Below are 27974 nucleotides of genomic sequence, written 5' to 3' on the forward strand. Positions count from 1 at the left end.
GCTACATTTCCCACACCAGTATTTTGTTCTTTAATAAAATACTGTATATCTGATAAGCAAGCATTTGTAATTTGCACTGAAATGCGTTTTGATGTAATATATGTGCACATGCACATTAATGCACACACATTCATGTATCATCTTCATGGGTACTTCCTATATACATAATAATTCTTATACTGGACAAAGCGTTTAACCTATCCCCCTTCCCCTTAACTCAACCCTCACAGGAAACAATCACATTTTACATTTTCAAAATACCACATTTTGTGTGATTTTTGAGTAATCTTCCTCTTGTGGACCAAAAAAAAAACTGTTCCCACGTGGTCAGAATGTGCTGGTATTGCTATATTTGGGGGGAAATTTGATCCCCAACATAAGGAGTACAAGGTATGCACACGCACTCGGGCTGTTGTTTATCAATGCTGTTCTGTCACATGCGATGTGTTGCCATATTCCCCTGTCTGCCGCATGCTGGAGAGATAACCTTTTACTTAGCACGAGTAATAAACAATTAGCCGGTGATTATGTGCGACATGTGAGAGGAATCCTCATTTGATTAAATGTGTCCTCAGCGCCGCAGAGCTACTCACAGACAAGTTGTCAGATCTGCATCTGCTGTACTGGTGTTTAAAGTACTGGTGTTTTTTTAGATGCTTGTTATTGTTATATTGGATGTATTGCATTTCAGTATTTATGTGTGTGTGTGTGTGTGACTCAGATGATGGAGGAGAAGGCCAGTGTAAGGTCAAGCCACTGAGAGCTCTTTCATTCTTTCCTCCAGCACTGTTTCATATAAGAGAAGCAGCCGCAGGCTCACATTGTACTTTTAAATCATGTAACTGTAAACGTAAGTGATATCTACATTATTTGGAATATGCTGAACTTTTATTAACAACTGTATGGTGTTGAATAGTAGTATTATAGATCACAATTGAACGTTCAGACGGTCTTCTTATGTGGGTTAATAATGAAAAGGTAGAGATTGCATCAGAAATGTAATACAGATTAAAACTTAGCATTTTAAAGCTGCCCACTATGCTCTACTGTTTTTGTCCCGTGTGTTAGAATCTGCAGCAATTTAAGAAATTACATTAAAATAGAAAAACAGAAAGCATTTTCATTAGTTTGACTACACTCTAAACGACATTGAGTTATTTATTTAACCCAATGGTTGAGTTGAGGGTTTTTTTTTTTTTTTTTTACTTTTATTAGGTTTTTTTATTAATAACTCAACTAATTGAGTAAAATATTTGGTGCTTTGGTGGATTATTGTTTTACCTTTATTTGGTTATCAATTTAATAACTCCACCAGTTAAGTAAAAAATTTGAATTTCAACAGTCAGCTGATTTAACTGACACAAAACAGCTGTATTAATATGCGTTCATGATGTTGTTTTTGCATTATAAAGTTTATTTAAGCTATAACGCAATAATATTTTTTTTAATTATTATTATTATTATTATTATTATTAGCAAATTACCTCTCTGTGTCATGTTTTTATATCTGTTTTACAATCCAAGACCATCTTTTTGGTTGGATGTGGTTAAAATGCATTGTACATTGTGGACGCTGAGTCAAGCCTGCTGCAGCTGCTGGACAGTCTCTACAGCCCACATATTCTGCTCCATCAACACATGATTTTCTGCTTGTACAGTTTGTAACTGTCTGTAGTTTGTTTTGTTTCTTCATTGTTTGTGATTCTTGATTTATTTTAACAAACATGTCTGTAACTAAAATGTAACGAAAAAAAGCATTTTCAATATTTTTGAATACGGCATGTTATTTATTTACACAATCATAATTATAAAACTAATAGTGGTACTAGTAATTGTAGCAACAGTAATACCAGAATGTTAAAAATTACATTTAATCAGAATAACCTTATGCATTGGGTTAAATTATATAACCCAATACACTGGGTTAAAATAACCCATAGTTGGGAAGGTACTATAAAAATATATAGTTGGGTTATATGTTGATGTATTTTTAACCCAACTATTTTAACAGAACACACACATATTTTCACAGAAATGTGCTGCAAATGCAAATGTGCTGGGGGACTGCAAAAAGTGACAGAACTGCCACTCTGACCTGAAAGATCAGATTTGAAATTTGAGATGTTTGTTAGTGTTACTGGTTAGTGTCCCACCAGTGAAGATATACAGCCATAATGCACTGCCACGAGTGTAATATTGCGTTCATACGACCGTTTGGATCGTGTATATAAAAAAGAAAATGAAACACAGAGTCTCAAAATTCTTTTGCACTTTCTTCTGCCATTCATTCACATGTGTAGGTGACACCAGAACAGCAGAAACCGTTGCCACTTCACAAACGTCACTATAGAGCTAGTATTGAATGATTCTCTAGCATAATGTCTAAAGTGATGACAAAACAAATGATTTTACTGACATTTTAAGATTATAAGGCATAAAATGCATGAAATGCCATCAGTCTAAATATAGTTCTCTAAATTTCTCTGTTGCAATCGGGAGATTACAATAAATAACCCTGAAAAAAAGCCAAAGCAAAGCAATCACTACCAGATTACGGTTGTGTATGCGATAAGGAAAAATGGTAATAACCCATGCAGGCATTTCTTCTTTCTTTCTGTTTAATGAACTAGTCTGCAGTAACAAAAACAGGAGATGCATTAGAAACAAACAGATGGCTAACCAAAAAAAAAAAAAAAAACTCGTGGTTAAACAAAGAGTGGCCAACAAAAAATACATACATTCCTGATATGTAAGTCTCATCTCTCACACTTAATACACTACAATTACTATGGTATAAATGCAGCACTGCAACATAAAAAAGAGAGAGATCGACTTAGAATGTCACTTACCAGTTGTATAATGTTTTGATCAGATGTAGTTTGAAAATACACTGATCTTTTCTCCTTTAAGGTCTTTTTATGCGGTTTCCGTCACCATCTTGGTCTTTGCTCTGCTCAATGACAGGCTAATGGATGCTGACGCGCTGTCTCAGAAATAATAAACATTTAAAATAAGCACTATCTTTATAAATAAACTGTATAGATGAAACTACATTCTAACCTTAAAAGTCTAAAAAGTAAATCATGTTGTCCAACATCTGCAATATTTATCAAACTGTAGTATGTTTATTCATCTGCTGTCACTCTAAGGAGGCTGTACGGGTTTTGATATTGCGGAATATCGCGCACACATACACACACACACACATATATTAGTGCTGTCAAAATTAGTGCGTTAACGCATGCGACTCTATTAACGCAGTTGCAGTTTTTTTTATTTCCTGTTGTGGTCGACATGCATTCAACGTGCAAAGAAGTATGGATAAGACCAAGAAAGCACTTTTTGAAGGCAAAATGTTGCATTACACAGCAAAATATGGGGACCCAAAACAACTCTATGGGTGTTAATTTCAACACTTTAAAAGTGTCTCATGGGGTCCACTCAAAACAGACTTAAATTAACACTTTCAAAAGGGTTGGCACATTGACACCAAAGTAAGGGTTAATTTTAACTCAGGGCAGAGTTAAAAAATGTAACTAAATTTAACACCACCTGGTGTAATATATTGTTATTTTATTCAACTCTCTTGAGTGTAAATATGGTAAAAAGGTCAAATAGACTGTAAATTACAAAATAAAAAACATTTTATTTGAAAACATTCACCACTTCAACAATTCATTCAATTTTTAAAATGCAACAATGTCAAATATGCTTTAAATGTTTTATTAGTACAGACAGTATCAACAAAATATGATGTCCAAACTTGATGTTTCATCAGAGCAATTTGAAAGTTCAATATATCGTCACTCATAGTTTTCTTCTGAACTCATAGTTTTCTTCTGAAATTACATTTTAAACAACTTGGCGTGCAAATCTTTCACTTCTGGTGTTTCCTTGTTCCTCCATATCAAACACAGCAGTTTAAATGAAGGTATAAATGCTGTAAACTTGTGTGAAAACAAACTGGAGCTAGGAAATCTCATCAAGCATGTCCTGTGAAAGATGTGCTTCCCAGCCACAGGATGACCTTTTTATCCATGACGATGTACAGTAGTAGCTGCTGATCGTTCGTCTGGTGGTTCCTGATGCACGGATTTAGGATGATGCTCATCTAAGAACTCTTCAAGTCTCCAGCATGACTAAGAAAAATGTTTGAAAACAAATTGCAATCAAATTCTATGATATATTTAAAAGAACATTTAAAGTAAATAAAACATTCAAGAAATCTAAACTCACCTTTTGAAAATCTTCATGATGATCCACAACTTGACTCTCCCAGCTGGCTGAGGTGACAGGATATGGAAAAGTAGAAAAAACACATACATCACTGTTGGATCTCCAAAAACAATTAGGTTAACCACTATGACTAGAACTGGAAAAACAGGCAGCTGTCTGTCCAGAATCCTGAATTTAACACAACACTTGGAGCAAAATTTAGAGGAGCTTAAAATCTTTTATATCATTTAGTGATGCTGACTTCCCCAAAATATTGGCCACAGTGTAAAAAATATTCATAAACTTACAGTTTTCTGTAAGCGTGTGCGTGCGTGCGTGCGTGCGTGCGTGTGTGTGTGTGTGTGTGTGTGTGTGCGTGTTTCTTTACCAGATTCAACTTGTTAGGCCCTTTCAGGTCCAGTATTGATGCCACCTTTCCTGGAGTCTAGCAGATGTTTCAGGTCCAAATATAATCTAAAATATTAGGATAAGCAGAAGAGAAAAAGTGCAAAGCAAAGAGCAAAACATTATTTAAGTAACAGTTTACCCCCAATACAAAACTTATCACCTTCATGTCATTCATTATTCTTTAATGCTCTAATACCCTCTCAGCTTATTGTGAAACAAATACAGAACTTTATCAAACATACCTTCATTATTATCACCACATATGACCAAGAAGGTGTGCTTGGTCATTTCACCAACTCTGGAAATACACCATCCGTCTCTAATCAGCCACCATCACAGGGTCTTGTGTTATTGTATAGAGAACTGTGGCTGTTAAAAAACAACAACACATTAGTATCTAACACATATGCATAACCTTCAGATAAAAAAAGAGAGATGAACATCACAAAGTATGCCTCACACTTTTTCACATATCTTTTGATTCAGATGTTGATTATTGATAATAAATCTACAAATCAAACCTGTATCATCATTAGGCTGCTCAAATATGAATCAGTTGATTAATTTTACAGACAGGTGGCTGTTTACAACGCACTAATAAAACGGAAATGTTGTGTACAGTACATGCTAAGTTTAGCCTATAGTTTTAAGCACAATATCATACGGGAGAAAAAGCTTGACTAAGATGTTCCTGACTACAGAAATAGCCTAACTTACTAACGTCAGACATCCCGAGTTGGGAAAAGTCATTTTCGGGGGATACAGAGTTGATTTGCGGGAGGTAGCGGGAGAGATGAGTACAGTGAGTTGAGCGCGACGTACCTGAAGAGCGGTGGGGGTGACTTGCGCGCGACGTACCTGAAGAGCTGGGAGGGATGCGGTGGAGAGGGGCGTGCAAAGTGTTTAATGACCGGGCGGGAGACACGCGATTTCCGGGAGATTATCATTCATTTGCGGGCATCTACTTGGGCATCTGGGAGTCTCTGTGCATTTGCGGGATAACGTTAACGTTAGTCCCGCAACTTCCGGGAGACTTCTGTAACGTTAAATGTCTGATAAAGTGCAAACGCGGTCATTTAAAGACATTAATGTTAACATTCCGACTTTAATGGTTGTCAACACTTAATTTAATTCAAGCGTACGTTATCACACGAGTCTAAGTTATGGACTAACGGTATATGGACGGCCACGAATGAACCAGTTTAAAAGGGCCGCGGTGTTTAAAATAACCAAATTAACGAACACGAATAACAAACAATCATTTGTTTCAGTCAGGAAGCCTTTTACAATTAAGCATATGTTCATTTACTCACCAGATATGTTTTAGAAACTCTCCAGAGCTTATGGAAACCGTCCTGTGTTGCCGTTAGCATCCGGGCAGAGTAGGCTAACGTTAGGCGGCTCCGGGGATTCCCTCGCTAGTTTGCTTGGAATTAAAGGAGAAGTGTCCATTTTATTTTACAGATGGGTAACAACGCACAAAATGGCATTAAGCGTGACAGAAATGTGTTGAACATGTACATTTGATGTTTTTATGCACTATGTATGCGTGATATATAAAAACATTCTTGAAAAGAAGTGAATAGTAATGCAGTTACACAAGCTAGATACACAAACGACCATGAATGAACCGCAGAAGTTTAAAATTGTCACTCCATTCTAAAGTTATTAACTTAACAACATGTTTACAACTGTATTTCTTTAAAGAAAGTCAGTACAATACCAACATTTAGGTAGTTTGACTCACCAGTTGCTGTTCTAAACCTCAGATGGAAAATGGCGTCTGGAAAATTCTTCAGTGACTGGGGCTGCATGAATTCCCGGATGTTGGAAATAACACCACCAAGTGTTGAAAAGATAACTCCTTGATTTCGCACTGAATAAAATCAATTCTAACTCTTATTATATTCATTTATCAAAATCTAACTCTTTAACGTCAACACTTTAATCTCAAATGCTTCAACACCGAGAATTTAACTCTGATGAATTTGCTGTGTACCAGGCTATCTGTGTTTCCTCCAAAGTTTCATGCAATTTCGAGTGTTTCATTTTTAACTTTCGACTTTTGTTTTAATGGAATTTGATACCACATTGGGAACAGAAAAACCTCCGCATTTTGTGAATCGGTGGTCCTTTAAGGTAATCAAAAATCGCTGTTTACATGGTAGACTCTTAATAAGAGTATTATCTTAATCACATTAAAATCGGAGTATTGGTGTCCATGTAAATATAACATCCATGTAAATCTAACTCAAAGAGTGTCAGATGATGTCACGAGCTGTAAAAGACAGCGCATTCCTCTGCCTTCCAGCATGCCGATAATGTTAACAGACTAGACTAGCAGACTTCAGACAGTTTTAGCAACTTACTGAATGCAAAGAAGGACAACTCAATTCACAGCAATACAACTTTACAATGAGTACAATGAGTATTGTTTGTTTTATGTTTTTTTTCTTGCGTTTACATTAATTTTACATTTGAATAGCCAAAATTACAAGTTTCAGTCTTTTAATTGTGATTAATGATGATTAATTTTCAAAATTTCAAAAAGTGTGATTAATTTGTTGATTTTTTTAAACGATTGACAGCACGCACTAATATACACACACACACACACACACACACACACACATATATATATATATATATATATATATATTACATTCTTAAAGTATTGTCTTAATCATATTCAAATAATGTATTCAAATCATGTATTATCCATGTAAATATACACATAGTAAATTCTGATTCTTAAAAGTGACTGAAATAAATGTTTTACTTACATGAGCAGTGGGAAAAGGGCATAAATCTAAATAGTGTTAGCCGACTACATCTAGCCTGAGCATTAGCTAAAATGCCTAGAGGTTTGTTTGGTTCGTTGATGTACCATCACAAGTCTTTAAATTTAAAAGACACCCTCTGGCAAAAGAAATCTGCTTGTGTAGTTGTGCAGATACAGCACACCTCCTGTACTTTAGCACATAAAGCTGGAAGAGTCATAAGAGAAAGCTCAGCAGCAGTCCTGATTGATTGTGTTTTCTCCCTGTGCACAGCATGGCTATCATGTTTTGTAGTCGTCTCAGTTAACAAGCGCTGGCATCAGATGAAAAGACCATCTCACGCTAAATAAATGGGGATGAAATGGTAGTCTGGACCAGTGTCTGTATGTACAACCCGAAGCAGCTTTATCACTGCCCAGTCAGTTAGTGAATCGAGCCCACAGACAAATGTGTTTTTGTAAAGCTTTTTGTGTAAATGGCTCAGATCCTGCTTTAAGGAACATTTTTATAAAATGTCTTTTATTTCTTTGGTTCAGATACGTTTTTTTTAACATTCAGTGTTGCATGATTCATCAGAAGACATCATAAAATTCCACTTTAAATATTATATATTATAGTAGATTATTAAGTATTGTATTAACTAAATATTCATTATTTACATTGCACAATGTAAATGTCAGGTTAGATCGTTTAACAAGGTTTTCCCTGATATACTGTCAGCCCACTGTATTATTAATAATAATATAATAATAGCAGTAATAATATTAAATTTCCCAGTGATGAGTTGTAGCTGGAAGGGCATCCGGTGCGTAAAACATATGCTGCATAAGTTGGCGTTTCATTACGCGGTGGCAACTTCAGATTAAGAAAGGGACTAAGCTGAAAAGAAAAGGAATGAATTAAAAATATAAAGCATACTACTCTGTGAATTTCATTAATTCATTCATTCAATTATTCATTCATTCATTTTCTTGTCGATTTAGTCCCTTTATTAATCAGGGGTTGCCACAGCGGAATGAACCGACAACTTATCCAGCAAGTTTTTACGCAGCTGATGCCCTTCCAGCCGCAACCCATCTCTAGGAAACATCCACACACACATTCACACACACACTCATACACTACGGACAATTTAGTCTACCTAATTCACCTGTAACGCATGTCTTTGAACTGTGGGGGAAACCAGAGCACCCGGAGGAAACCCATGCGAACGGATGGAGAACATGCAAACTCCACACAGAAATGCCAAATGACCCGAGGCTCGAACCAGCGACCTTCTTGCCGTGAGGCAACAGCACAACCTACTGCGCCACTGCTTCACCTATCTGAATTTCTTAATAAATAATAAAAATATACTATTTAATAATATTGTACATATCATACTTTTATAATTTTTTTACATTTCAATTTTTCAGAATTTGATTTAAAATAAACACAAATATAAAAAAAAAAAAAAAAATATATATATATATATATATATATATATATATATATATATATATATATATATATATATATATATATATATTGTTTTATTTCATTTGGCCTTCTGTGTCCTATAAGCCCTGTGTGGAGCTGTTTTTAATTGTAAACTTTTTTTAAGTTATTTTTTATTTTGTCCTACAACAAATACAATAAATCAGCATTTCTCTAATTGTGAAAAAATTAAAAATAATAAAAACAAACATTACGAATTTATACAGTTGAAGTGAGAATTATTAGTCTCCCGTTTTATTTTTTTCCCAGTTTTCTGTTTAACAGAGAGAACATTTTTCTCAACACATTTCTAAACAAAATAGTTTTGATAACTCATTTCTAATAGTTGTTTTATTTTATCTTTGTCATGATGACAGTAAATAAAAATTTACTTGATATTTTTTCAAGACACTTCTATACAGCTTAAAGTGACATATAAAGGCTTAACTAGGTTAATTAGGTTAACTAGGCAGGTTAGGGTAATTAGGCAAGTAATTGTATAACGATGGTTTGTTCTGTAGACTATCGAAAAAAATAGCTTAAAGAGGCTCATCATTTTGTCCTTAAAATGGTGTTTAAAAAATTAAAAACTTATTTTATTCTAGTCAAAATAAAACAAATAAGACTTTCTCCAGAAGAAAAAACATTATCAGACATATTGTGAAAATGCCCTTGCTCTATTAAACATCATTTGGGAAATATTTTAAAAAGAAAAAAAAATTAAAGGGTAGGCTAATAATTCTGAATTTCACTGTATATTTATTTTTTCTGTTGCTCCACTGAACATCATTTTTATTAATGTTTGTTCAATCTGCCCTCGAACCACATTCCCAGATATGAAAGGATATCCATGTTTCCTTCAGCTGAGCTTATGAAGGCATCTCAGTCAACAGGATGTAATGCAAACATTGCATTCGGACATGCCTTGATGCTTTCCAACCTCCGGATCTTGCCTGCCAAAACAGCATTTCTCATCTTCTGGACATCACAAGATTCAGCTGCAACCACAAATTAGGATTTCAGCATAATTAAATGAAAGCCGACCATTTTTATCTTTGCTCGGCTCTAATTTTCTCTCGTTCTTCATAGTCACCAGTATAGATCTGTCAAGCCCCGGTGCCCTTTTCTGCACCCAACTGGATCAGCAAGAATAATGAGATGTCCCATTATAAACAGATTACAGATAATGAGAAAGACTCACACACGCAGACATACAGAGATCATGACTCAAAGGCAAACATATAAAATCTCAATTGAACATTGCCATATGGTAATATGTAAATAGTTCTGTGTATATATTCAGTGAGACTCAGTAAAACATAGTTTTAAAACGCACAAGGATTTTTAGAAATCAGTTTATAGCTTTTAACTATGAATTGCAAGGATATTTGTTCTTATTTTTTCCAACAAGAGTACAACACTGTACAATTAAATTACATATGTCAGATCTATTATATTAGTTAATGGATCCATTAGTTTATTTCTCAGCTGATATACTCCCCTATATGTGTCTTTTTTTATTTGACATTTTAAACTTCAACCGTCCAACATCAAATCATATTTCAAAATGTTTTTCCAGGCCAAAAATTAATAAATAAATTCCCTTACATTAGAATGTTGAGATCTAAAGTACCCCTTGTTTAAAATAAGTGAGTAAATAAATAAATAAATAGAGGAATCATGTTCTAAAAAACATTTTTCTTGCTTTTATTGTATTAAACATCAAATAAAGATTTTTATTATTGTATTTCTTAAAAAATAGTTCATGTTAATGTATTAACAAACAATGAGTATTACATTTATTACTGCATTTATACATCTTTCTTAATGTTAGTTACATTTGAAAAGCTTGTTGAATCATGTTGAATCATGATGCATTAACTAATGTGACCAATCACAAAATGTTAAACTATTATTAGTCAATTTTGTAATGTCATTTAAAATTACTATTGAAAAATTCATTCATTTTCCTTTGGCTTAGTCCCTTACGTTAACTATTCCGACATGTTTTACATAGTGGATGCCCTTTCAAGCTGCAATCCAGTACTGACATACACTCTTGCATTCACACACGCACTCATATAATGAAAAATGACTATTATTAATGTTTTTTAAAAAATTAACTAATGAAATATTTTTTTTGTAAAGCATTTATATACACACACACACACACACACACACACACACACACACACACACACACATATATATATATATATATATATATATATATATATATATATATATATATATCCTTTATTAAGGCGTTGTGCTGGCGTCGCCACAGCACAATGAACCGCCAACTTATACAGCATATGTTTTACACAGCGGATGCCCTTGTAGCTGCAACCCAACACTGGGAATATATATAATTGTAAAGTGTGACTGGCAAATATGTAAAGTAGTAGGCAAACTTAGAACGCCTGGACAAACTAAAGCGCTCAATTTGGTAGACAATGCCTTTATTCTACAGAGGCTTAAAAATATAGGCTATAATGAGATTAGCTGGTTTAAACATTATTTATCTGACAGAACTCAATGTGTCTGTAGATACTTATACATCCTCGATCTTAACAGTTGAAAACGGCGTCCCCTATGGATCTTTAGTGGCCCCACTGCTTTTCACCATCTTTATAAATGATGTAAGTAACTTCACCTACAAAGGTTAATGCTGATGATACAATTTTTTATTAAGCGGTATCTTTGTGGATATGTTTTTTATTTCTTAGTTGTCATAATGGTGAGCTATTGTGAAGATTTATGTTAATCTCAATGGGACCTTCCTGGAAAAATAAATGAATTTATATGAAAAAGGAATATGAATATTGCATAATTGTTCTCTGAGCGCACCAAATATCAGACGAAGTGAGGTTTTAAAAATATGTTTTTAAAATGATTTTAAATTTAAAAAGATCTGTCTGTCTATCTGTCTGCCTGTGTCTCTCTCTGACACACAGCTGGTGTGAGGCTCAATGGGGCCTGAGGGAGGAGAGAAATCAGCCAGCTAAGAGATGTGCAAATGGCTCCTCTAAAACACTGACTGTTCTCGCCAGCTCAAGGGAGAGAGAGACAGAGAGAGAGAGAGAGAGAAAGAAGGAGAAAATGACAGTGAAAGGAGAAAAAGAATGAAGAAGAGGGAAAGACACAGCTCTGGTTAAAAGGGACTGGCACAGGTGTGATAACCTTCTGGTTTGCCGTGTTTAATCTCATCATGTTTTATGGGAGAACTGTTATGCAAAGTTTTACATGGTGTTTAAATTTGAAGGTTCTTTATTATATTTCCACAAAGAAAATTAAATGAATCATAATAATTAAGCAGTGGAAAGCATACAAGATTTTTAGAACACATAAACAACAATATAGGACAGAATTGTAAATAACAGAAACAGCAGTATTTAAATAGTATTTAGAATTTATTTTCATAATAATGATGAAATCAAAAAAAAAGAAAAATAATTGATAATGGGGGTAACGATAAAGGTAATATTCTGTGACGCTGACAACAGTAAAATCAATAATAATAAATATAATAATCATAATAATAATGTAAGGCGATGCAGTGGCGCAGTAGGTAGGGCTGTCGCCTCACAGCAAGAAGGTTGCTGGGTTGCTGATTCGAGTCTTGGCTCAGTTGGCGTTTCTGTGTGGAGTTTGCATGTTCTCCCTGCATTCGCGTGGGTTTCCTCCGGGTGCTGTGGTTTCCCCCACAGTCCAAAGAGATGCGGTACAGGTGAATTGGGTAGGCTAAATTGTTCATAGTGTATGAGTGCGTGAATGAGTGTGTGTGGATGTTTCCCAGAGATGGGTTGTGGCTGGAAAGGCATCTGCTGCGTAAAAACGCGCTGGATAAGTTGGTGGTTCATTCCACTGTGGCGACCCCGGATTAATAACTGGACTAAGCCGACAAGAAAATGAATGAATGAATGATAATAATAATGTAAAAACAACAGTAATAGTGTGGGGAATATCAATAATAATAATTATTATTTTTTTTATTATTATTAAAATGTTATTATAATATTATTATTGCTATTCTTATTGTGGTTGTTATTATCCTTATTATAATTATTTTTATTATTGTTATTATTAATATTATTAATATCAACATCATAACACATACACACCACATGCCACATCTATCCTAGCTTCTGTGTCAGTAATAATTTTTTTTTTTTCAATGAAGAAAACTTTACATTCATTTTTTTCTATTCCACAAAAGATTAAATCTAGTGAAAAGCTTTTTAAGGTTTTTGAAATGTTCACACTTATGGAAGCCACTGGTTCTTTTGAGAACTATTCAGTGATAGCTTCTTTTAGGATCCAATCATGGTGGTGTTAATAGGAAAATTTCAACCTCTTTGGTACCTTTATCTTTAAGAGTGTATTTCTTATCTTTAAGAGTGTCGCCCTTAATCCGAAGCACTTTGACATTAAAATGTTACATTGTACATTCATTTACTTGTATTCATTTTGACAGAAACTTTAATGTAAAGTAATTCAAGGACAGCATTCTGAAACATATTTCCGAGGGAGATGAAGGAATAGAAAAACTATCAATAAGCTTGCAAGTTTTAACCAAAATAGATATTTATCTAGTGCACATTTTAACCATGCAAGATATATGTAAAATCACAGAAATGCATGAAATGTGGGTTTCCTGACTAAGTGTACTCATGAAAACCATAACTATTCATGAAAAAGATAAGTTGTAAATGAAAACATATGGAAATTTGATATATGGGCATTTATGAACATAAATATAAAGAGTTCAGATGCAAAAAAAAGAAAAACCTCTAAATGCCATCTGAAATGCTCTTACACTGATAATCCTATGTTAATGTTCAGTTATTTTAATTCAAAGGCAATTGAAATAACTTTAAAATTATTTTAATCTGAAATTAGTGAACCTACACATAGGAACCTGAAAAAAATGCTCATTTTTGAAGACAATTTTAGGTGAGCTCATATATAATGAACTTCATATAATATATTTGATTATGTATATTTATATATACATAATTGTAATTCTAATGGCTTAATATATATCTAAGTAAGGTTTAACACAGTACAAGAGAATTGTCACGGTATGTCCTTCAGTTTGTTTTTTCTTCTAGAAAAAAGTCTTTTAGTTTGGGTGGAATAAAATGATTTTTTTAAATGTTTTTTTTTTTTTTTTTTTTTTTACTATTTTTGGGTCAATTCATTCCCCTTACGATTTATTTTATTTATTCTTTTTTTGACAAACTACTTTTGCCCAATGACTCTTCTAATTAACCTAGTTAAGCCTTTAAATGGCACTTTCAGCTGAATATTGTCCTGTTGTCATGACAAAGACAAAACAAATTAGTTATTAGAAATTAGTTATTATTGTTAAAAAATCAGGTAATGTTTAAAAAAAGAATTTTACAAGTTGGCTTGTAATTTTGAATTCTGTTAAAAAAAAAGATATCAATAAAACTCAAGTTTGGTGTTTGTAAGTGTTGCAAACATGGAGATTTATCCCTTACCGTTGGAGAAAAGTCTCATTTTGACTTAAAAATAAATATGGCATTTTGCAATATTTTGAAATAAATGTGACATTTATGTCATATATACTTTCATTCACTCATTCATTTTCTATTCGGCTTAGTCCCTTTATCAATCTGGGGTTGCCAAAGACAAATGAATCGCCAACTTATCCAGCATAGGTTTTACACAGCGGATGCCCTTCCAGCTGCAACCCATCTCTGGGAAACCCATACACACTCATTCACACACATACACCAACAACCTTCTTGCTGTGAGGCAACAGCATCACCTACAACACCACCGCGTCACCCCTATATATATTTTATATTGGTGAAATTTAGACATTAACTTTTATGTCATGTAATGTGTTGCCACATATAAGATATTTGTATGGATATGCCAGAAATATGTATAATTAAAATAAAAAGTTTTATGCAAAAATTTGAGAACAACTCTGTAGTTGCATAGTAATGTGCTCTTTCTTTGTAAGAGAAAATCAAAGTGAAATGCCATTAGGTTTTTTGAGAAAGCTATATAATGTCATGTTTTTCAGACAGAAGTATGTAGTGTAGCAGTAATGAGATGTGTAAAATTAAAAATTGAAACTGAAAATTAGGTTATGCAAAAGTTTGAGCACCCTCTCTTTTGTGTGGATTTCAAAGCCTGTAGTCACTTAATGCTGGCTTCTCCTTATTGTGAACCAGAAAGTTGCAACATGGGAACCTCAAAAGAACTTCCTAATGACCTAGAAACTAGGATAATTCACCAACATGAATTAGGAGAAAGATGCAAAAAGCAATCACAAAGGTTTAAGGTCTTTATCTCCACAGTCAGAAATATAGTAAGAAAACGGAAGGCCACAGAAACAGTTCATGTGAAAGAAAGATGTGCTAGGCCAAAAACAATTTTCAAAGGCAAAGGCGAAAAATGCTTAGGATGGTCACAGACAAATCACAGACCACCTCCAAAGAGCTCCAGGAACATGTCGCTGCTTATAATGTCATTGTATATCGTTCCACAGTTCAGCGCTCTCTTCACAAAGAACAACTCAACGGGAGGGTGATGCAGAAGCCTTTTCTGCGTTCTGCCAACAAGAAGAGTTGTTTGAGGTATGCAAAGGCTCATCTGGACAAGCCTTAATCATTTTGGAAAAATATACTGTGGACAGATGCCATAATCATTGGTGCTTTGCATGACAAAAAAGAACATAGCATTCCATGAGAAGAACCTGCTCCCTACTGTAAAATATGGTGGAGGGTCCATCATGCTGTGTGAATGTGTGGCAAGCGCAGGTACTCGAAACCTTGCCAGAGTTGAAGGTCGCATGGATTCCAACAGCAGATTCTAAAGAACAATGTTCAGGAATCAGTCAAGAGGCTAGTTAAGTTACGGCATCGTTGAAAATCTATGGATTGATTTAAAAGGGCCTTTTACGCACTGCACCTATCAAACCTGACAGAACTGGAGAAATTTTGCAAAGAAGAATGGTCCAAAATGCCTTCCGCAAGAGTTCAGGGACTTATCCTTGAGTATGAAGTGTCTACAGGCTATTTCAGCAAAAGGTGGCTGTACAAAAGATTGATGTCATTATTCTGTTGGGGTGCCCAGATTATTGCACCTATCTGTTTTTGTAAAGACTTAAACTGCATTGCCTCTGTTGATTAAATAAATGTTATGTCAGAACTGAAATGTTGCTTTTTCCCTAGGGTATAAAATATATCCAAATAAAAATGCTGATTTGAAAAGCCAGCAGACTACGGCTTGCATGAGAATTATCAGGGTTGGCCAAACGTTGAATAAAACCGCATGCTATGACACTTCATAACTTTTTGATTTAGTGGCTAATTTGTATGAATTTGTTCGATCTCTTTCGTACAGTTTTTTCAATTCAATTCATTTTTATTTGTATAGCGCGTTTACAATGTAAATTGTGTCAAAGCAGCTTCACATAGAAGATTATAGGGAATCAAAACAGTGTAGTTCAAACAATTTAGAAAGATTTGCTCACCCCCAGTGATGGTTGGGTTTAGGGGTGGGGTCTGGTGCCATGCCTCCTTTTAAAAATCTTACATTTTCATATCACTGAACTTTTTGTACAAATTAGCCACTAAACTGACAAAACATAAAATAGTTACTATCCTTGTGAGATCATAAACAAGATGTGCAGTACGTCAAATCAGTATGAAATCATCACTATACCACTACACCGATAGTAGCTTTTCCATGGTTACAGCAAGAACAGAAAGCAAAAGAAAGAATGAAGGTAGAAACAATAGGATGTGAAAGATGACTGATAAATGAGCTCATTTCCAAACACACACACACACCCAGAACGCTGGGACGTAAAAACACCCCTCCCTCACTGAAGCTGAATTCCTTTTTCCATTATAATGTCATTTAGTAAGGAATTATGTGCCTTTCCATCTTATAATGTGACACTGCTGGGCTCAATGAATTATTGTGCGGGAATGATCAAGGCTCGCTTATTTAAGTCGAGATGCAGAGATGATAAATCGTTCATCTTCGGAAGTGCATTATTAGTATCATGTCAATATGTTTTCATACAGACTAATTCCGCTGTTCATTTTTTTTTGCTTTAATTAGTGAAGCGCAGCCGTTTTTCCATCCTACTTTATTTGAGTCATGTAGCGTGTGTAGTGTTTGCAGTGGCTCGGTGTGTCTGATATTGCCTTTCCACTCCGCACGCCTCTCTTTTGCTATCAGTGCAATATCTGTCATCCTTCAGCTTGTTCATTGGCACTTACTGTGGCTGCTTCCTCCTGCTGCCATTTACAGAGTCTGGCTTGCATCCTCTTCTGCTGTTTGCGAGAAAGATTGCAACACAGAAATGCATGAAATGTGGATCTCCAGTCTAAATTTACCCATGGAAAAATAGAAAAAAATGACAAATTGCGAAGAAAAGCAATGCCATGTCATTGCTAAGTAAAGATGTTCAAAACTAGATGTCCCATTTTGGTGTTCCCATCAAATAGACTTGTGCTGGGATAAGGTCAAAACGAAAGTAATAAGATGTAATAATTTGCAGTGGCTTCCCCTTGAGATTTTCCTATGAGTTTGTTTTTATTTATTTCAATCAAAATCCACAATATATATTAACTACAGTGGCTTATACCTGCCTATTATGAAGATATTAACTGCATTTTTGCAAATAGAAAGGGCTCTATATTTATTATCTAAGCACAAGCGCCTAACATGCATTAAACAGATTCAGATTCTCATCTACCATTCCCTTTAAGAGCACCGTGGCACATTAGCTATTTACATGATGGACTTTGAGGGCTCTATTTTAGCGGTCTAGGTGCAAAGCACAGGGCGCAAAATCATTAAGGGCGTGTCTTTATCCACTTTTGCTATTTTAAGGACGGGAAAATACACTGTGCATGGTCTAACAGGGTTGAGCTTATTCTCTTAATGAGTTATAGGTGTGGTTGAGAATAAACCAATCAGAGTCTCATCTCCCATTCCCTTTAAGAGTCAGTTGCGTCATTCCATGGCTCATTTGTTATTTATATGCCGGACTTTGTGAGTGGAAAAACTGAACACTTCAAAACAGTTAGGAAAACAGTTCAACAGCATCTGTAGCAAGAGGATAATGAGCCTCCTCCATTCGGCATTTACTTTCACTTTTTCTCTCTTGTGTATAAGGAAACGGTGTTGTACGCTCTCCACTGAAGACATGCATTAGCCTACATAATAAATCTAATTTGTTAAGCGCAAAGATTTGTTTCAAAACTATTTCTAAATTCATTTCTAATTTTCAGCAAAGGAATAAATGAACAATAATAACGAAATTTGGTGAAAAAAACTGAGCTATATCCAAAGACACGACCTATTTTCCATATGGTCCAAAACAGGTGGACAAATCTAAGCTTGTTTTTAATAAAACAAATATAAATATGCATATAATAAATAATACTGCTACTAATAATAACATTATACAAAGGTAAGTTGTTGTGAATACACTGAAAAAACCCTTGAGGTGAAGAAGGGATGGAGGTAGTGTTTTTTTTTTTAAATAATAATTTTGTGACATTTTAATCCTCCATTTTAAATTATGTAAAGATATTTGTGTGTTGCTGTGTTGTGTGTATTAAGCGATGTGTATGCAGTGCATAGGCAGTAATGCTATTCAACATCCTTAATCCTACCCAATACCTAAACCTTACTACTACAATACTAACTGTTAATAAAACTGTGGTAAACATGTTTTAATAATGCTTAAAGTTTTTGCCCCACAATGTAAATGATACACCCAGATATTAAATGTGAAATTGTCTCAGAAACATCTTATAAAACACCCAAAATACATGCATACAGTATGTTAGGTAAAACAACTGCAAGAATGTAAATAAAAAACATTGATTTATTGAGTAGTATTGAGTTTACCACAACCCTTTCTTTAGTGAATGATTAAAATCCCTCTTTAAAAAAACCTCACTAAAAAATATTGAGGGAAGCCATGACATGACAAAACCTCTGCGTTCTGACTTTACTCCTGCACCTCTCTATTGAGTTTCCAAAAGTGATTTTTATATACAGTTGAAGTCAGAACTATTAGCTCCCCATTGATTTTTTTTTTCTTTTTTAAATATTTCCCAAATGATGTTTAACAGAGTAAGGACATTTTCACAAAATGTCTCATTTTTTTAAAAACTATTTTAAGGTCAAAAATATTAGCCCCTTTAAGCTATTTTTTGATAGTCTACAGAACAAACCATCGTTATACATTAACTTGCAAAATATTCTAGTAAAAATATCTAGTAAAAATTATCAAGTCAAATATCTAGTAAATTATTATGTACTGTCATCATGGCAAAGATAAAATAAGTCAGTTATTAGAAAAGAGTTATTAAAACTATTATGTTCAGAAATGTGTTGAAAAAATCTCTCCGTTATATAGAAATTGGGGGAACTGTATATTAAACAACTCATTTGCAAATGTACAAATTAAATTGACAAGTACTTCTTTAAATAAACATGCAAAACTTCAAGTAAGAGCAGCACAGTAGAAAAGTGATTAGCAAAGTCCACTCACTGCAAGAAGGTGGCTGGTTTGAGTTTGCATGTTCACCCGTCTGTCTGCGTGGGTGACAGTCCAAATACATGTGGTATAGGTGAATTGAATAAGCTAAATTGCCCGTAGCGTAAGTGTGTGAACGCAAGAGTGTATGGGTGTTTCCCAGTGTTGTGGCTGGAAGGGCATCCGCTACGTTAAACATATGCTGGATAAATTGGCGGTTCATTACCTTAAGGCGACCACTGATTAATAAAGGGACTAAGCCGAAAAGGAAATAAATAAATGAATGAATTTGCATTGTTAAGAACAGAATCTGAACAATGTTAAAGGTGATTTTCTCACTGTTTAGATTTTTTAAGCCCTCCGATTCTAGATTTTCAAATAATTGTCTCTGGAACAAAATTTCAATTCAAATTTACTTGTACAGCACACCGCTTTTCACAATTATTATCATTACAAAGCAGCTTCACAAAAGGTACACATCATTACATTAAAATCAAAATTGTATACAGTTGAGTTTAGGGTTGGCTGTACAGTATATAAAATTAGTTAACCTGCAGTTAATCAGCAGTTTCCTTGCAAAAAGGAGAGGTATATAACACGTTCAATGAATTAATTGTTTTAATGAATACTGAAAATAAACAATGCATAATGTTTAGTTTGTCAGAGATCCTTCTATGTAACAGCATCAAAAATTAGTTTAATATCATATAAAAACAATGTTATTGTCTTATATCAGCAACATGAATTCATTTCTCTTAAATAGTTTAAAGGTCACTTTTTCAGGGTGTCAATGGCATCATTCAGAGAAATTTCACTTATTTTTTTTTAAATAAGTGGAAGTTATTAATAATAGCATCTAACTATAGATGTTATTATTAACAAGTTAATTGTTAATTGTTAATTGTTAATTGTTGTTTGATTTTCAGTGTAATGCAAATTATGGTACAATCCCAATTCTATTTCCGTACCCCTACCGCTTCCCCTTCCCCTTGGCCCTTGAAACAGAGTGTGAAGGGGAAGGGCTTCAAATTTTACCCATAAATATTGGGACAGCACTGCAACACCTGCGCAAGTCATCATATGTCATTGCGATCTCTTGCTTCATATAAGATTGATGATGGAGACTGCTATAGTTATTCCAGCAGCGTTCATTTTTGGAATTTATCTTCAGGAAATCACTGAAGGCATATGTAATTTTATCATAATGATATAATGTGGCAACAAGATATTATTCATGGACATATTCATCTGTGTAAACACACACACACAAAAAAAAAAAACATTAACATTATGCCATACACTGTAAAAAGCTCAATCACACCCACTAGACATTTTTAACAGGCTATTTGAGTGTCACCGAAGTGACATATGTGAAAGTATATTGTTTTATTAAGGATTATTGATTGCAAAATTTAATGGTTTTTATTTTAGTATTTATTAAAAAAGCATGACAGCTAAACACAAACACGGTTTTGAATATATTAAAACATATGCATGTTTGTTTTAAAAATTCTTAATAAAAAAATAAAATAAAAATAAATTATTTGTGCATCTCCCGACTTCCATGTGCAGTCATGCTGCCATTGTAGATGGTGTATTCTGGGAAATTTTCATACCCCTTTTTTCGATTGTGGTCCTGAAAAATCTAAGTCCTTCTCCTTAGTCTTACATCTTCAAGCTTAACAGAACTGGGATGCCAGTTGGCGGAAGGGCTAAGTGGTAGAGTTGGAATTGGGCCTAGAGGAGAGCAGAGCACAAAGTAACACTTTTTGGTTTTTGTCAAATAATAAACAAAGTAAGAGGGTTAGACTAACCAGTTATTTTTTACCAATAACACACAAACCTCTCCTACAAATGAGCACTTAAATTATGACCACTGGACCTATGGTTACTGTGCAGTATTGCCTAAAGTGCCAGGAGTAAAAATGTTACTATTTACTTCACCTGCAGGGCAAGTTGTAACAGACAGGGGGCTAGTTGTAACACATGCTTACAAAAGCAGATTTCACACAGCTAATTTAATTTCTGTTTACTTTAAATAGTAGCTATATTTCCTCTGTAATTGGCTCATTCTACATAGGACAGTATGTTTATTTAATTATTTGTTTATTGGATAAACACATTTAAATCTTTTTGCATTATTATATGATTAAATTAAATTATTATATATATTTTTTTTCTATGAAAAAAAATGTTTTCTATTAAAAAAACATGTTTACTAAAAAGTTCCCACTCAAAATTCAAACAATTATTTTGTCAGTTTAATTGGTGTCCAACAGTGTGTGGCTTAATTGTAACACCCTTTTACAACTAACCCCGCTGTGTGTTTTCCTCAAAACTGGCTAGCAATCACTGTGTGTTTTTTACACCTTTCAAAATGGTTTCATCCATTAGCCTAGAAGACGGTAATCACAAGTTAATAAGATTTTACGCACATATTTTCAGTTTTTTTTTTTTAAATAAACAAATATTGACTATAATGAAAAAAAATTCTGCTGCAAAAATGGTTTCTCCTGAGTTTCTCATCCAAATTTCGCCAAACCTTTTAAATAGTTGTCAGGAAGATGTCTGTTGACATTGTGGTGAAAACCACGGAGGCATGCCATGGTTAACCCTGAGCAAATACCCTAAAACTCTGTGTTACATTTAACCCCGAGTTACTTTGTGCGCCGCGCTCCCCTATATTACACCACAGTGTCATTCTTTATGTCAAATGAATGATACTGTACATTTAAAAGAGCATATACAAAAGTAAGATAAATTTGGACTCAAGGAATCAAAATACTATATACATATATAGGTTATAAGACAATAATGGTGTATAATTACTTAAAACAGTACAGTAAATTATCTCTTATTAGAGAACCTAATTTTAATTCTGCAAAACTCACATTCATAATAGAAGCACAGTAGAAATTTCATCATGCCTTCACTGTGATAGATTTTTCATTTATATATTTATTAATTTTTATTTTTTTTGCTTTGGAAGCACATTTATAAAAGGACCCTGAGATTGTCGGTTAAGCTGAAATAATGCTGAACCGGCTAAAGGAATCAAATAAAAGACAGAGGTCAGTAATAAACAGCGCAAAAAGAAGATAAAGTAGACAACTTGTAAGAGTTGAAGGTAAAAAAAAGTAGAAACAGAGCAAAGGAGAGAGAGAGAAGCGGTTCTCTATAAAAGTGCTGGTGCTGATTTGCTGTGCTGTCCTTGTAAAGCTTCGTCCAACTGAGCGGGTGTTTTATGTGTGAGGCAGAAAGCTGAGAGCGAGGCAGGCTTATAATGCAGCTGACAGCAGTCCTTTTATGGTGACTGGATGGGGTTGAGGGTTAGCAATAAAGCTGAGTGCATCTACTCTGGAAACAAGCCATCATAGCTTAAAGGGGTAGTTCACCTAAAAATTAAACAACACACTCTCATTGGAAACGTGCTGCAGCCTACATCTTTATCAAAGCTTAAATATAGACTTCAACAAGTTTGACTGCAGTTTCTGAGTAAAATGAATGCTATGAGGCAGTATGAATGCAATTTTTGTTCCATTTCATAATAATCATTATATACAGGGACATATTATCAACAAATAAAGAATTAATTTTGTGCAGTTCTTGGCACAACACAAAAAACAAAACCTAACGCTGAATATGATTTAGAATCAAATCCATTTGCATCATCTATCCACAATATTTTATTATTTTTTTTTTTTTGCCCAGCATGGTCAGTTTTACTCAGTAGCTCACTTACAACTTTGTACTTATGATGTAAAGTGTTTGGGTTTGAGTGCAGTGAAGCACAGATCCACAAGTGGTAAAAGCAATGTAAAATTAAGGTAAAGTTACGTTGTCGGAGTGTAGATTTCTTTTGAAAACATTATTGGTTTGTTTTAGGGAAGGGTTTAGTTCAGCGATTTGTTTAAGGATCTGTACAAGGCATGTAAAATGTACAATAAAACATTGCACCAGTAACGTATTTCAGATTTGCAAAAATGTAGGCAGTGCCCTCTAGTGGATTTGCCATCGTAAATGTGCAAGAAAACATACTCAGAGAAACGTATTTTTTGTTTTAGAAAAATGTAGGCTGTGACATATATTTTAAATGAGCTGAAATTAAATGAATGCCATTATTTTTACCCTTAGGTCATTTTTAACATGAATAAATTTTAACCTCTTTCCCACATATCTACTCACTTTTTTTTTAGGTTATTTGTTTGTTTTAGATTATAAATCACAGTGTAATAACTGTAAATATGTCTCAATACTGGTAAATAGTAGTTTTCAGTGCTCAAATGCTTACGGCATTCCATTTAAACCAATTTTGTTCCGCTAGAAGAGGGCACTTGTAGGGTAATGTAGTCGATAGTGCACATCTCTCAGTCAAAGAGATGGGAAAAACATATTTGCATTAGGGATAGAAATTTGTAGGCATACACCTGTGGCTACATGGGCATATCAGTTCAACAATGCTTGTTTTTGATTGGTTACAGCAGTTTCACATGTAGCAGGGCACTTGCATCTGCTAGAGGGGGCTTTACCTTTCTAAAACATAACTATAATTCATAATAAGTGGCTTGCACAAACAACCAATAATCATTTTTTAGATCTTGTTATGTTCTGGATTCTACTCATTTCAGCCATCCATCAGAATAGATAAACTAGCTCTGGGCTTATTCTGTTTTAAAATGCAAATGCAGTACTGTAAACAGCATCTTAGTCTGTATTTGGATAACTTTAAGCCACAGTTCATTTACTAATGTCTGTATTTTTAATTAATCATTTTATAGTACAAAAATGCATTTCTTACTTTGAGTTTTTTTCTTGTCTTGATTTTAGTCCAAATATCTAAAAATTATTAGGTCAAGAAGCATTGTCTAGTTAGCAAAAAATAATGTTGTATTGTAGATGTCCATCTATTAATGATGAAACTAACAGTATGGCCGAATGTGGGTAAACTTTTTCTAGCGCTTCTTAAAATAAATCAGTCATTTATTCGAATTTATTTATATTTGTTTTCATATATATTCTCATTTTATTCTCATTGGCCTTTGACAACTTAGTATAGCTTCCATCTCTTTGCCACCTGCCTCCGACAGATCAGTATTCCCTGCAAAACTATTCTTTATATAGTATGTCCTTTAATTATTTTTGAAGCCTTATATGGCACCACAATATTAAAGAATGCCACAATTTTAAACAAGCATCTTTACGGCAGAGATCAAACTGTTCTGTGCTGTACGAAAGTGCAAAGGCAGTTAAATTAAACTCCATATTAGCACTATTTGCTACTCCCTCCCTATACAAAAAGAAAGAGGCAATACAAAGAATAAATTGAAATGACGTACCCACTTCACATTTAAGTGTTCAAGATACTGTATAGGTTTTTGATGTACAAAAACAAAGGACGAGCCCCCACTTTATGTTACGAGCCTGGTCTAGAGCGTCACGTGATGTGACGTAAAAGAACACTGAACAAATAAAATTATTTAAGAACCCTTTGAGTTGGGTCAGTTTATTTGTCTATTTCTTTTTTAAATACCCAAAATGTAAAGCCAAATACCTCAAAGAGAACCCACAGAAAAATAATAAACAAAAATGTATCCTCAGTCTAACCACCCAAATGAGCTAAATGCACCTGACAAAACACCAGAAAAAAATACAAAACTACTCCTTTCTACCTGATTATATTTAAAAACAAGAGAAAATATTTACAGAAAACACAAGTGTGGCATTTAACCCCTACTGCTTCTCATCGTGTATATACTGTACAAAGTACAATATTTACAATCACTACAAACAAACAAAAATGGACGAATAAGTAACAAACAAAAGTCAAAATATACACACACAAGAAGACAGGAATACACAATAATAAAAAAACACTTTCAGCTTTATTTTTCTATCACACCAAACATTAATCACACCTAAACACCAAACAATACACCAACCAACCCTTCGTTTCCCTTTTTTTAAAAGACGCCCTGGGTCACTCACAAGCCAATCCCAGGGCACTTAATTAGGGCAAGGTCTGTGGAGAGGAAGAGAGAGAGGCGCGCGCACACACACACACACACACACACACACACACGTACGTACGCACACACACACACACACACACACACACACACACACACACACACACACACACACACACACACACACACACCCTGTGAATGCAACAAAGCAAAATAATCTTGTTTTTCATTTTGACATTTCACTTTCATTATGTGGCTTGATTATTGTATTATTTCTTAAAACAAGACAATATTTTTGTTTGTCTATAAAACACTTCTTGTTTAAAGAATTGTTAAATATTTGGACTATAAACAAGACAAAGAAATCTAAGTAAGAAACAGCTTTTTTTGCGGTGTAGTTCTGTAAACATTAATTGTTGATTGTTATACAGTTCAAAATGCAACATTATATTAGTTTAAGGTACACTTCCAACAGATAAAATTTGCAAATAATTTCTGACTAACCACAAGTAAAATGATAACTTTCAACTGACTGTCTGAAATATTCACTTGTGTTAATGTCAAGCACTTTTGCTTTCTTTTTCATATTTAAATGGTTCTTTTCTTATTCTATAATTATAACACATAATAGTTTTGAATAGGGGCAACGCAGTGGTGCAGTAGGTAGTGCTGTCACCTCACAGCAAGACGGTCGCTGATCTCCCTGCGTTCGCGTGGGTTTTCTCCTGGTGCTCCGGTTTCCCCCACAGTCCAAAGACATGTGGTACAGGTGAATTGGGTAGGCTAAATTGTCCGTAGTGTTTGTGTGTGTGTGTGTGTGTGTGTGTGTGTGTGTGTGGATGTTTCCCAGAAATGGGTTGCGGCTGGAAGGCATCCGCTGCGTAAAAACTTGCTGGATAAGTTGGTGGTTCATTCCGCTGTGGCGACCCCGGATTAATAAAGAGACTAAGCTGACTAGAAAATGAATGAATGAATGAAAAGTTTTGAATGAAATGGTGGTGAGAAAATTATCTTCTCATCTTTAACTATTCCTTTAAAAACCATATTGAATGTGTGTAGGTGTAGTTCTGTTCATATTTTTCCCTTACGATTATTTCCCTCTCTATCCTGTGTGTGTTCGCTGTGTTCAGAGGTGCGCTGCTGTAATGTTGGTGTCAGAAAGAGCAGGATCTGCTCCTGAATTATCACCCTGATGTTCTGTCTGCACTCAAGACAGGAGAGCAGAGCAAAGCAATATGAAGCACAGTAATGCAGGCTTCAGCACTCACTGCCACTATCCAGACCACCATTATGTTGGCAGATCTGCACTCGACCGGAACAGTTTCATATGCTGCTCCATATATCTTCACAGTAATGGATAGTGTATAAAATCAAATGCAATTCAATTTTGCCTCTACCTTATTGATCTGTGCACCACTATAAGTCGATTTCTTTCTCGATCATGCCACTTTATGTGCCTCTGAAATCAGATAGCCATTTTAACTTTTTAATTCCTTTTTTACTTTTTATTAAAGAAGCTGAACATGGCTAGAAAACAGCCAGCATGAACAACACTCTACTGTAGGTGGTTCAATCAGAGCACAAGTACAAAATCTCCTACCAGAAAAGACGTTTAAACCTTAAATAAAAAAGCTAAGTAATTAATAAAAAGAATCATCTACTGTAGCTAATGGTTGGGCAACTGTACACCACCTAACAAAAGTCTTGTCATCAATCCCAGTTGTAAGGGCAAAAATGAATAATTTAACTTCTAGTTGATCATTTGGAAAAGTGTCAGAAGGCAGATTTTTCAGTCTGTTGCATCCCAAGCATCACAAATAGTGCAGAAGACCTATTGGAACCTGCATGGACCCAAGATTCCCACAGAAATCAGACAAGTTTTTTGAGGGAAAAAAAATCATAGTTTAGGTCACATTAAGTACTGTATGGGGGAAATTGGCAGAGTGGGTGGCAACATCAGCAGCTTGAGGTATCAGAACGTTTGTGCTGCCAGTTACATTATAAACCACAGGAGAGGGCAAATTCTTCATCACGATAGCACTCTTTCAAAGTTCCTGAAAGCAAGGAAGGTCAAGGTGCTCCAGGATTGGCCAGCCCAGTCACCTGACATGAACATTATTGAGCATGTCTGGGGTAAGATAAAAGAATCTTGATGAACTCTGGAAGTCGTTCAAGAACGCTTTCCTTGTCATTCCATATTACTTTTTTCACTGCACCATGACTTGCAATATTCTTATCTGTAGATTATTTCTGTTAAGTGACAAGACTTTTATAAGTAAAGTCAAACCTTTTTCTAATTAAATAACTAAAAATCAAGGTATGATCATGTTTTATTTTGATAAAATAAGCGTAAACTAGACGCCTTTGCCTTTGATACATTGCCCTTTATTTGCCTTTTATTAGGTAGTGCACAGTATGAATCAAATTTTCATCTCTATTTGTTAGCATTATTTGAAATACTTTAGTCACACTAAAGCCAAACAGAAACTATAATTTAATTTGCTATTTAAAAAGACTATAATGGTCAAAGTCTAGAATGTTGTTTTTATTAAAAGACTTTTCATGTATACTAAGAAAAAT

The 27974-nt window shown here is 34.4% G+C and overlaps 1 protein-coding gene and 1 long non-coding RNA gene across 7 annotated transcripts in view; one reads left to right on the plus strand and one right to left on the minus strand.

Annotated features, from left to right (window-relative positions):
- The window catches only part of tmem91 (transmembrane protein 91), a 71136-nt gene that overhangs the window by 3507 nt on the left and 39655 nt on the right, over positions 1 to 27974 (plus strand). The gene's annotated exons all lie outside the window — the stretch shown is intronic.
- LOC137488315 (uncharacterized) lies at positions 3708 to 6408 on the minus strand. Of its 2 annotated transcripts, none has more exons than XR_011007320.2 (6): positions 6371 to 6408; positions 5937 to 6049; positions 4866 to 4992; positions 4604 to 4689; positions 4237 to 4279; positions 3708 to 4139 (listed from the first exon to the last, which is right to left on the minus strand). It is a non-coding gene; the product is annotated as an uncharacterized lncRNA (long non-coding RNA). The 2 variants fall into 2 exon arrangements; XR_011010249.2 differs by having other exon boundaries at positions 4237 to 4283.

Source organism: Danio rerio, chromosome 18 (genome assembly GCF_049306965.1).
Source record: "Danio rerio strain Tuebingen ecotype United States chromosome 18, GRCz12tu, whole genome shotgun sequence".
NCBI lineage: Eukaryota > Metazoa > Chordata > Actinopteri > Cypriniformes > Danionidae > Danio > Danio rerio.